A 12,830-nucleotide genomic window follows, 5' to 3' on the forward strand; every position below is an offset into this window, starting at 1 on the left:
AGGCTGTTTCTAAGACAGGCCATTTGAAATTATCCAGAGGAGAAAAATAAAAATAAAATAGAGTGAAGAAAGTCTAGAGGATTTATGGGATACCATCAAATAGACCAATATACACACTGTAAAAATTGTAGGAGTAGAAGAATTAGAGAAAGGGTCAGAAAGATTATTTAAAGAAATAGTGGATACAAACTTAAAAAATTCAAGGATGGAAATTGACATTCAGATTCAAAAAGCCCCATGGTCTCAAATTAGGAGGAATCAAAAAAAGTCCACACTGAGACATGGTATGATCAAATTGTGAAATGTCAAAAACTGAGAAAAAAATTAAAAGCAGGAAGAAAAAAATGACATAATGTACCACAGAGCCTCCATAGGAGTATCAGCAGATTCTCAGCAGGAACTTTGCAGGCCAGAGGAAGGTAGATGTTGTATTCAAAGTGCTAAAAGAAAATAAAAACTTCCAACCTAGAATATTATATCTGGCAAAACTATGCTTCAAAATGAATAATAAATACAGACTTTCTGAGATAAATGAAAGATCAGGAAGTTTGTCAACTCTAGACCTGCCTTACAAGAAATGCTAAAGGGAGTCCTTCAAGTTGAAACAAACAGTTGCTAGAAAAAACACAAAAGCATATGAAAATATAAAGCTTGCTTCTCAAGGTAAATGTACAAGGGTACTTCAAAAAGTTCATGGAAAGATTTATATTATCTTTTCATTCTATATTTCCACAAACTTTTTTGAAGTACCCTCATATAAACAAATACAGAATACTGTAATACTGTTGCTGTCATGTGTAAATCACTTTTACTTCTGGTATAGAAGTTAAAAGACAAAAGTATAAAAACAACTATAACTATAAAAATATATTAATCAACACACAATATAAGAAGATGTAATTTGTGACATTGAAAAAGTTACAGGGAGAAGTTAAAGTTAGAATTTTGTGTACAATTAAAGTTAAGTTGCTATCAACTTGAAAGAAACTGTTATAAGTTGTTTTGGGTAATCCCCACATTAACCACAAAAAAAAAATCAATGAAACATACACAAAAATAAGTGAGACATGAATCAGCATATCACTAAAAAAATTAACCACACAAATGAAGATAATAAGAGAGGAAAAGAGGCACAAAAAAGCTACCAGAGAGAAAACAATTAACAAAACATCAATAGTAAGTCTTTTCTTATCAATAATTACTTTAAACATAAATGCATTAAATTACCCAATTAAAAAATATACACAGTGGTTGAATGGATTTTTTTAAAATCCAACTAAATTCTGTGAACAAGAGACTCACTTTTGGTTTAAGGACACACATTGGCTAAAAGCAAAGGTGTGGAAGAACATATTGCACGCAAATAGTAACCTAAAGAGAGCATGGTGGCTATACTTACATCATACAAAATACATTTTAAGTCAAAAACTTTCACAAGATTAGAAGGCCATTATATAATTATAAAAGAGCCAATTCAGCAGGGAGATGTGACAATTATAAATATGTATGCATCCAACATCAGAGCACAAAAATATCAAGGAAACATTGACATAACTTGAGGGAGAAAAAAAACAGCAATACAAAGATAGTAGATTGTAATACTTCACTTTCAATGGATAGGACATCCAGACAGAATATCAACAAAGCAATGGAGGGTTTGAAAACACTATAAATCAATTGGACCTTACAGACATATATAGAACATTTCACCCAATAGCAACTGAATATGCATTCTTCTCAAGTGCACACAAAATATTCTCCACAATAAGTTAGGTTGTAAGATAAGTCTTAAAAAATTTAAGAATACTGAAATTATACCAAGTATTTTTTCTGGTCACAATGCCATGAAACTGAACATCAATTGCTGAAGAAAAACTAAAAAAAATAAATGCTAATATGTGGAAAGTAAACTCACTCTTGATCAACCATTGGGACACAGAAAATATCAGCCAAAGCAAATTTTAAAAATACCTCAAGACAACTAAAAATGAAAACACAACATACCAATACTTATGGGATGCAACACAATAGTACAAAGAGAATAGTTTATAGCTATGAACATGTACATTAAAAAAGAAAAAAATTCAAAGAAACAATCTAACTTTATACCTCATTAGACTAAAAAGAACAGCAAACTAAGCCCAAAATTAACATGAGGAAAAAAATAATAACCACAACAGAAATAAATAAAACAGAGAAGAGAAAAATGACCAAAAAATATCAAGGAAATTGAGTTATATTTTTGAAAACATCAACAAAACTGACAAAACTTTAGCTAGACTAAAAAAATAAACCGATAATATATTTAAATAAATAAAATTAGAAAGACATCTTTAAACAATGTAAAGGCCAGGACCAGATGGATTCACTGGATAATTCTACTAAACATTCAACGAATTAATTCTAATCCTTGTCAAACTCTTCCAAAAACATTAAAAGGAGGGAAGACTTTTGAACTCATGTTATGAGATCAGAATTACCCTGATTCCAAAGCTATACAAAAATACAGCAAGAAAAAAAAATGACAGGCAAATATCTCTAATGAATATAGACACAAAAATCCTCAACAAAAACACTAACAAACTGAATTCAATAGTATGTTAAAAGGAATATGCACCATGACCAAGTGAAATTTATCCCTGGGATGGAAAAATAATTCAATTTAAGCATGTTGACCAATGTGATATATATCACATTAATAAAATGAAGCACAAAAATTACATAATCATCTCAACAGATGCAAAAAGAGCATTTGGTTCAATTCAATACCCTTTCAAGACAAAAACTCTCAACAAACTATGTCTAGAAGGGAACTTCCCCATCATCATCAAGGCCAACAGCTAACATTACACTCAACAGTGAAAAACAGATATTTTTTCTCTAAGATTACAAACAAGAAAAGGGTGCTGTCTGGTCATACCACCCTGAACATACCCAATCTCATCTGATCTCAGAAGCTAAACTGGATTGGGCCTAGTTAGTACTTGGATGGGAGACCACCCGGGAATACCAGGTGCTACAGGATTTGAAGAAAAAAAGAAAAAAGAAAAAGAAAAGATGCTTACTTTCATTGATTCAATTATTTTCACTGTAATACTGTACATCATAGCTAGAGCAATTAGGCAAGAAAGGGAAATAAAATGTATATAAATAGAAAAGAAAGAAGTAAAATTATCTGTTCATAGATGGCATGTTTCTTATATGTAAAAAAAACTCTAAAGATTCCACAAAAAATTTTATAACTACTGAACAAATCCAGCAAAGTTGCAGGGTACAAAATGAACATACAAAAATCAGTTGTGTTTCTATACACTAACAACAAACAATTGGAAAGGGAATTAATAAAACAATCCCACTTACAATATCACTAAAAAGAATAAAATACTTAGGAATAACCTTAACCAAGGAAGCAAAAATCATGTATACTGAACATGATAAAATATTGCTGAAAGAAATTAAATGAAATAAAAATAAATGAAAAGACATCCTACGTTTGTGCATTAAAAGACTTAATATTATTAAAATATCCATAGTACCCAAAGTAATCTACAGATTCATTTCAATCCCCAGCAAAATACCGGTGGCACATTTTTCAGAAATAGAAAAACCAATCCTAAAATTCATATGAAACCACAAAAGATCCCAGTAGCCAAATCAATCTTGTGAATGACTAACAAAACTGGACGTCTCACATTCTCTGACTTGAAAACATATTGCAAGCTACAGTAATCAAAGCAGTCTGTTACTAACATAAAGATGGACATATGGACCAATTGGAAAGAACAGATCCTAGAAATAAACACACGTATGTATGGTCAAATGATCTTTGACAAGTTCTAAAACTGCACAATGGGAAAAGGACAGTCTCTTCAACAAATGGTGCTGGGAAAACTGGATATCCACATGCAAAATAATGAAATTGAACCCTTATCTTGCACCATACGCAAAAAAACAACTCAAAATGGATTAAAGATTTACACATAAGCTCTAAAATCATAAAATTCAGGGAAAAACGGGAAACAATTCTTAAATTTGGTCTTAGCAATGGTTTCTTGGATTTGACACTGACAGTAAAGGCAACAAAACCAATGTAAACAAGTAGGACTACGTCAAACAAAAATGCTTTTTCACTGCAAAGGAAACAATCAATAGAGCTAAAAGACAACCTATGGAATTAGAGAAAATATTTATAAATCATGTATTCTGTAAGAGATTAATATCCAAAATGTATAAGAAACTTCTACAGCTTAGTAACAAAGAAATAAATAACATGATTTTTAAAAATAGACAAAATACCTTATTAGACATTTCTCCAAAGAAGACAAATGGCAAACAGGTATATGAAAGGGTGCTCGATATCACTAATCACCAGGGAAATGCAAATCAAAACTGTAATGAGATATCATCTCACACCTGCTAGGATGGTCATTATAAAACAAACAAATAAAAAAACAAAAAAATAAGCTTTGACACAGATATGGAAAAATGGAAACTCTTGTGTAGTCTTGATGGGAATGCACAATTGTAAATCCACCACTATGGAAAACAGTATGGACGTTCTTCATAAAGTTTACAGTAAAACTGCTATATGACCCAGCCATGTCACTTCTGCATATTTAGTCAAAAGAATTGAAAACAGCATCTTGAAGAGATATTTGCACTCCCATGTTCATTGCAGCATTATTCACAATAGCCAAGAGGTAGAAACAATCTAAGTATCCATTGACAGATGAATTAGTAAATAAAATGTGATATATAATACAATGGAATATTATTCAGCCTTAAAAAAGAATAAAATCCTCTCATATGCTACAACAAGGATGAATCTTGAGGACATTATTCTAAGTGAAATAAGCCAGTCACAGAAGGACTGTATAATTCCATTTATATGAGGTATATAAAGTAATCAAACTCATAGAAGCAAAAAGTAGAATTGTGGTTTCCAGGGCTTGGGGAGAGGATATGGGGAGTTACTATTTGATAGATAAAGAGTTTCTGACGTGCAACAATAAGTTCTAGAGATCTGCTGTACAACAATGCTCATATAATTGACAATACTGTAGTGTACACATGAATTTGCTATTAGGGTAGATTTCGTGTTATGTGTTTTTTACTGTATACATATTAAAAAATGGATCCAAGTTCTCTTTTAAAGAACACTATACCTCTTCCCAGTTAGTTCAGGTACCTTATAACAGAGGATTTCTAATTCCCCACTCTAGTCTCTTATAATACTGCTGTAATTCATTTCACTTATACGTACACTCTAATCATTGAACACATATATCTTTTACCTTAATTTTTTCCTGCTCTAATGCTTTTTTTTTCTTTTTTATGTAGATATTAGTTTTTTGATCTACATCATTTTACTTTTCTTTGGAGAACTTCTTTTAATATTCCTTTCAAGGCAGATCTACTGGTGATAAATTTCCTCAGTTTTTGTTTGAGATATGCTTTATTTCTCCTTGACTTTTTAATGATAATTTTGCTGTGTACAGAATCCTGTATTGTTGAGTCTTCTTTTAAAACTTTAAATATTTCACTCAACTCTCTCCTAATATCTCTGTTATTTCTGAGTCTGGTTTTAAGCAGGTTCTGTCTCTTAAAACTTTTTTTTTTATTTTAGTGTGCCTTATTATTTTTTGTATCAAGCTGAACATAACGAGCTGATTAAACACCTGAGGTAAATAAATAGATCTTTAGTGGGAGGTTTTTTGTTTATCGGGCTAGAAGTTAGTCTGTGTTTAATTTGTACTATAGCTGTAAGTATCAGAGGCTAAAATTTAGTGCCTTTATTTTTATCTCCCACTTTGTCTTTGGGTTTCCCTGCGAACTTCTTAAATATCATATGAGATGCACAGTTTTTTCATTTGTATTCTCTGGTTATTATGATGTGATATTAAGGTGTTGGGAAAAGGGAAGCATTCTATAGACCTGTAATTAGATACCAGTCTTTCAGACATTCTGTCTTTTGGCTGTGACATTTGCAAGTACTTTTCTTTTTTGTTTCCTCCCCACCCTTTTTAGTGAAATAGAAAATACAGTGGAGGCTGGAGTTGGGGATTTACATTCTCCAGGTTGGTTAGGCTCTGGTAAAATAGTTTCCCTTGAGAGCATATCTTGTTAAGAAAGAATAACTTGGGTATATTTTGAAATGGCTTCTTTGCTCCCCCCAACCCCTGCCAAAAATACGAGGGGCTCTTTCTCAGTCTTCACTGAAAGAACCTGGTAGAGCTCATGGTGTTAATACTCATTAAAGTGTGCCCCCCCCCAACCAAGACTGGGTTCCCTTGGAATGTTCTACTCTCAAACTTGCCCACAATGAGCTTCCAGTAATTTATTAATTACAATTTAGGATTTCCTATACCAGTACTAGTTTCACGGATATTCTGCTTATGGTCAGATAATTTGCAATTTTCTGTGTTGATCTATCTCTTTAATATGGGAGACAATGATGTGCCTTATGACCTCAGTTCTTTGAAGGATCTAAAAGAGTTCTTGATATTCAGTTTGTTCAGATTTTTCCTTGTTATATGGCTTGGAGAGATGACTTCTATGCTTTAGACTTGCTAGACCAGAAACTGGAAGTTCCAACTGATCTTTTTAATAACCCTATATTTTTAACTTTTCCAAAATATTATATAATTAGAATCATACAGAATGTAGCTTTATCAGACTAACTTCTTTTACTTAGCGATATGCACTATTGCTGAGATACACCAATGTTTTCTTTGGGAAGGGGGGAGCTTTACAGCTTATTTCTTTTTATTGCTGGATAACATTCCATTGTTTGGATGTATCAATTTCTTTGTCCATTCACTTATTTAAAACCGTATTGGTTGCTTCCAGTTTTTGTGGACTATGAATAAAGCTGCTATATACATTGGTTTGTAGATTTCTGTGTGGACCTCAGTTTTTAAATCATTGGGGTACATATGTAGGAGCACAATTCTTAGATCATATAATAAAACTATGTTTAGCTTTGTAAAAAACTGCTGGACTGTCCTTTGAAATGGCTATACCACTTTACCTTTCTATTAGCAAGGACAAGAGTTCTTTGTACTCCACATCCTTACCAGAAATAGATATTGTCAGTTTATGTTTTTTTATTTGAGCCATTTTAGAAGTTATATAGTAATATGCATCTTATTGTTTAATTTCCATTTTCTTATAAACTATGTTGAGCACATTTTCATATGCTTATTTTCTTTGTTGAGGTGACTGTACAGACCTTTGCTACTTATTTTTAAATGGGTTGTTTCTTTTCTAAAGCAGCTTAATGACTGTTATCATTTTGAGTAATGTCTCAGATTCTCATACTTTGTAATTCACATAGGTGGATAAAGCCAATAATATTAATAATAAGAAATATATGTGTGAATATATAGGTTTTCCTAAGCTTTTCTTCACAAAGATAATTCTTGCTTTGAACACAACCTGTCTGAAGGATATATATCCCAAATACCAGGTAAATCAAGTGAGATCTTACAAGATAGTTCCTAATATCAAGCTGTAGCTATGATTTTTGTTCTATTGTGTCCTATTAAAAGGGTTGTCCTTTTGCTCTGTTGATTGCTTACTTTGCTATGTAGAAGTTTTCTCACTCATATGTGGGAGCTAATAAATAAATAAAAGTAAGTGGAACTTTCAGAAGGAGAGAGTGGAACTTTCTCTACTAGAGGTGGGAAAGGGGAGGGGGAGGGATAGCAAGATGTTGATTAACAAAGCAAAACAGCTAGATAGGAAAAATAAGTTCTATTGGTGTACAGTTGAGCTAGGCATCTATAATTAACAATAATTTGCTGCATGCTATCAAATGGCTAGAATAGAAGGGATCAAATGTCCACATCACAAAGAAATAATTAAGTTTTGAAATGGTGAATATGCTAATTACCCTGATCATCATCATGCATTGTATGCATGTATTGAAATATAACCCTGTACCCTGCAAATACGTACAATCAATATATTTCAATAAAAATAAAATAAAATTACTTTGAGGTCATCCTCATGTATTGTGATTTAGTAAGCTGAAAAAGAGCTCTTGAAGGCACTCTAGTCCTTCATTAAGTAAGTTGCAGCCATGTTAAAAAGGTGGCATGAGAACTGAGAAAATAATCTTGGAGTCAATCCAGATCATTACCCAATGCAAGACAGTGACTCCTAAAAGTTAAGCTTTGGGGATAATATTGAGAAAAAATAAATTTCACTAACTAAACAAAACTTGGGGGTAGTTTAGAGAACAAAGAATATTCTCCAAATATTTAAAACAAAATGGCACATGATCTGAAAAGGAGAGAAAGAAATTCAATAGTTCAGAAAGTTATCAGCTGGAATATAAATTATAAAGAAATATTCAGAGTCTCATTGATGCTTATATCACAAAACTTGCTGAAAGTCCTCAACTATCCTTAAATATTTGAAGATAGTGATAAACTGAATTTAAATAAAATTGGAACTACTCTCCCACCTAGCTCACCTACAGAATAGACTGACTTAGTCCACACACTAGCAGCCAAAACTCAGAAGAAACATGCCTGTTCCTAGGTGTATGAGATATGTTCCACGGTCAAGAGAGGAAACAGTCCAAAGACGTAGTAAAAGAAATAGCCCCAATGCAGGATATTTTAGTGAAGGACTTTGGAAAAATATACATTAAAGAATCCAGTGAAAAAGATTGACAATATACTTGAAATAATTAGAATTTTCAGTCTTAAGAAGGTGTATTAGTCTGTTTCTGTTGCTTATAACAAAATATGTGAAACTGAGTTATTTATAAGGAAAACATTGCTTACAGTTTTTGATGCTGAGAAGTCCAAAGTCCATTTGGTGGTGGCAACAGTGACCCAGGGGTCACACATAGTGAGATGGTGGAAGCAAACAAAGTAGAAAGAGACAGTTCTTTATGCACTGTCCTTTTAAAGCCCACAGAACTACTCCCATGACCACCACTTTAATCTATTCACTATGGCATGGTCCTACAATCTAATCACCTCTTCAAGTCACCACCTCTCACTTACCATAAAAGGATTTCCCACCCTCTTAACAGTCACAGTGGGAGCTAAGTTTTTAATACATAAAACTTGTGGGACATAATTCAAACAGAGACATAATTCAAATCACTAGAGAAGGAAACTCTACATAATGAAAAGAAATACAATTTCTAAAATTAAAAATACACTATCACAAATAAAAATTGTATTTAATGGATTTAGTGGCTATGGGATACAATAGAGAAAAGGATTAATGAATGTGAAGACAGGTTAATAAAAATGGTCAAAACTGGAAAAAAAATTTTAACATAGTGAATAAAAAGGTAACAGAATAGGATCCAAAACCCAGTTAAGAAGCAAAACAGAGAGCATGGCCCAGTGTGCAAGGAGCAGGGAGAAGTCCAGCAGAGGAGGCAGAAGCTCCTCAGAGACCACAGGCCCTGTGGTGCCACCACCATGCGATCCAGCAGGTAGACCTCACCACAATGACCCATCTCCATCCCCAGCCTGGCCCACTGTGAATGGAGCAGGGAGATGTCCAGCAGAGGAGGTGGAAGCTCCACAGAGACCACACGCTCTGTGAAGCCTCCATGCAACACAGCAGCCTGGCCCAGTGCAAGCTGACCAGAGACGTGGCTCCCTGGAGAGGCCCAAGACCCAAGGCAACCACACACACAAGGCACTAGAGGCCAATTGAGCACACACTGAGGTAGCAATACCAAATTGGCAACCCCAGGAACATCCTAGCCAGACAATAGTGTCAAACCAGTGGACTGTGAAACCCCCTGCCACAATGAATAAACATCAAAGGAAAGATACCAGAAATATGAAAAATCAGGAAGGTACACCACCAAAATGTAATAACTCTCAAGCTGTAGATCCTATAGAACAAGAGACCTTCAAATGTCTGACAAGGAATTTCGAGTGATAATTCTAAGGAAACTGAATGAGATACAAGAAAACTCAGCTAGACAACATGATGAAATGAGGAAAAGTATACAGGACCTGAAAGAAGAAATGTACAAGAAAATCAATGCCTGAAAAAGAATGTAGCAAAGCTTGCTGAACTGAAGAATTCATTCAACAAGATAAAAAACACAACAGAGAGTTTAGCCAGCAGGCTTGCAGAAGCAGAAGAGAGAACTTCTGACCTTGAAAATGGGCTGTTGAACACAGGCAGACAAAAAAAAAAAAAAAAGAAAAAGAAAAGAGAATTAAAGGCATTGAAGAAAATATGAGAGAGATATCAGACAACCTTCAGTGTTCAAATATCTGAGTCATAGGTATTCCAGCAGGGTAGAAAAAAGGAGATTGCACTGAAAACATATCCAACAAAATAGTGGCAGAAAACTTCCAGTTATTGGAAAAGCCACAGATCTTCAGATTCAGGAAACTCAAAGTTCCCCAAACGTATTCAACCCAAAAAGGTCTTCTATAAGACATGTTATAGTCAAATTGGCAAAACTCAAAGGCAAAGAGAGAATCTTAAAAGCTGCAAGAGAGAAGCGTCAAATCACCTATAAGGGAACCCAATGAGACTAACATCAGACTTTTCGTCACAAACCCTAAAAGCCAGAAAGGAATGGGATGATATATACAACATACTAAAAGACAGAGATTGCCAGCCAAGAATACTCTACCCCACAAGGCTATCCTTCCAAAATGAAGGGCAAATAGTATATTTCTCAGACAAACAAAAATGCGGGAGTTCACTACCACATGACCACCCTTACAAGAAATTCTCAAGGGAGTACAGGGTTCTGTACCTGAAAAATAACTACCACTGCCATAAAAACACAAGAAAAATCAAAACCCACTAGTATAATAAAAATGGCATTCATGAAGAGAAATCAAACAAACAAAATGGCTACCTACAACCCAAGAAACCAACAAATACAGAAAACAAACAGTAAATCAGAAAGAAAGGAACAAAAGACACCTAAGATATCTAAACAATAATCAATGAAATGCTAGGAATAAATCAATACTTTTTAATAACAACTCTTAATGTAAAAGGCTTAAATTCTCCAATCAAAAGAAACAGACTGGCTGACTGGATCAAAAAGGAGGACCCAACTACATGCTGCCTTCAAGAGACCCACCTCACCCATAAAGACTCACATAGACTAAGAGTGAAAGGATGGAAAAAGATTTACCATGCAAATAGAAATGAAAAACGAGCTGGAGTAACTATTCTTATATCTGATAAAATAGACTTTAAACTAAAAACAATAAAAAGAGATAATGAGGGCCAATATATAATGATAAAAGGATTGATTTGTCAAGAAGACATAACAATCATAAATATATATGCACCCAATGTTGGAGCAGCAAGATTTATAAAACAAAATCTATTAGACCTAAAGAAGGAAATAGACACGAATAACATAATAGCAGGGGACCTGAATACCCCACGGTAAATATTGTCAGCACCACGCTCAACCAGTGAGCAAACCGGCCATCCCTATATAGGATCCGAACCTGTGGCCTTGGTGTTATCAGCACCGCACTCTACCGAGTGATCCACGGGCCGGCCTCCCCACGGTAAATATTGGACACATCATCCAGGGAAAGAATCATCAGAGAAACACAAGACCTAAACAACATTTTAGACCAATCGGACTTGGCAGATATCTACAGAACATTCCATCCAACAACCTGAGAATATTCATTCTTCTCATCAGCACATGTATCATTCTCCAGGATAGATCACATATTAGGTCAAAAATCAAGTCTCAACAAATTCAAAAGAATTGGAATTATCCCATGTATTTTCTCAGACCACAATGGATTAAAATTAGAAATCAATAACAAATGAAATTCTGGAAACTATGCAAACATATGGAAATTAAATAGCATTCTACTTAATGACATATGGGTCCAAGAAGAAATCAAGCAGGAAATCAAGAAATTTATTAAAACTAATGAAAATAATGATACGTCATACCAAAACCTGTGGGATAATGCAAAAGCAGTACTAAGGGAAAAATCTATCACATTAAATGCTTACTTCAGAAGAATGGAAAGATGTCAAGTGAACAGCCTAACACTTCATCTGATAGAACTAGAAAAACAAGAACAATCCAAACCCAAAATTAGCAGACAGAAAGAAAGCATTAAGATCAGAGCAGAACTTAATGAAATTGAAAGCCAAAAACAATACAAAAGACAAATGAATCAAAAAGTTGGTTTTTTGAAAAGATAAATAAAATTGACAAACCATTAGCATGGCTAACTAAGAAGAGAGAAGATATAAATAACACAGATTAGGAATGAAAAACGTAGTATTACAACTGATACATCTGAAATACAAGGAATCATTTGTGACTACTATAAACAACTCTATGCCAACATATTTGAAAATCTGGAGAAAATGGATAAATTTCTAGATACACACAAGATCCCAAACCTGAGCCAAGAAGACGTAGAAAATCTGAACAGACCAATAACAGTAAAGGAAATTGAAGCTCTTATCAGTAGGCTCCCAACAAAGAAAAGCCCAGGACCAGATGGATTCACAGCAGAATTTTAGTAAACATTCAAAGAGGAATTGACACCAATTCCTTACAAACTATTCCAAAAGACTGAAACAGAGGCAAATCTTACAAACTCATTCTACGAAGCAGACTTCCTCCTGATACCAAAACCAGGTAAAGATACAACTAAAAAAGAAAATAGAGGCCAATATCCTTGATGAATATAGATGCAAATATCCTCAGTAAAATACTAACTAACAGAATACAGCAACACATATGTAAAATTATACACCATGATCAAGTGGGATTCATCCCAGGGATGCAAGGTTGGTTCAACATATGCAAATCAATAAATGTGATA

At 33.8% G+C, this 12,830-nt stretch overlaps 1 pseudogene; it reads left to right on the forward strand.

Moving 5' to 3' along the window:
- The first annotated feature begins 2,904 nt into the window (after positions 1–2,904).
- LOC134368871 (5S ribosomal RNA) lies at positions 2,905–3,025 on the forward strand (annotated as a pseudogene).
- Positions 3,026–12,830: the final 9,805 nt, after the last annotated feature.

The sequence above is a fragment of the Cynocephalus volans genome, chromosome X (assembly GCF_027409185.1).
Source record: "Cynocephalus volans isolate mCynVol1 chromosome X, mCynVol1.pri, whole genome shotgun sequence".
In the NCBI taxonomy this organism is placed as follows: domain Eukaryota; kingdom Metazoa; phylum Chordata; class Mammalia; order Dermoptera; family Cynocephalidae; genus Cynocephalus; species Cynocephalus volans.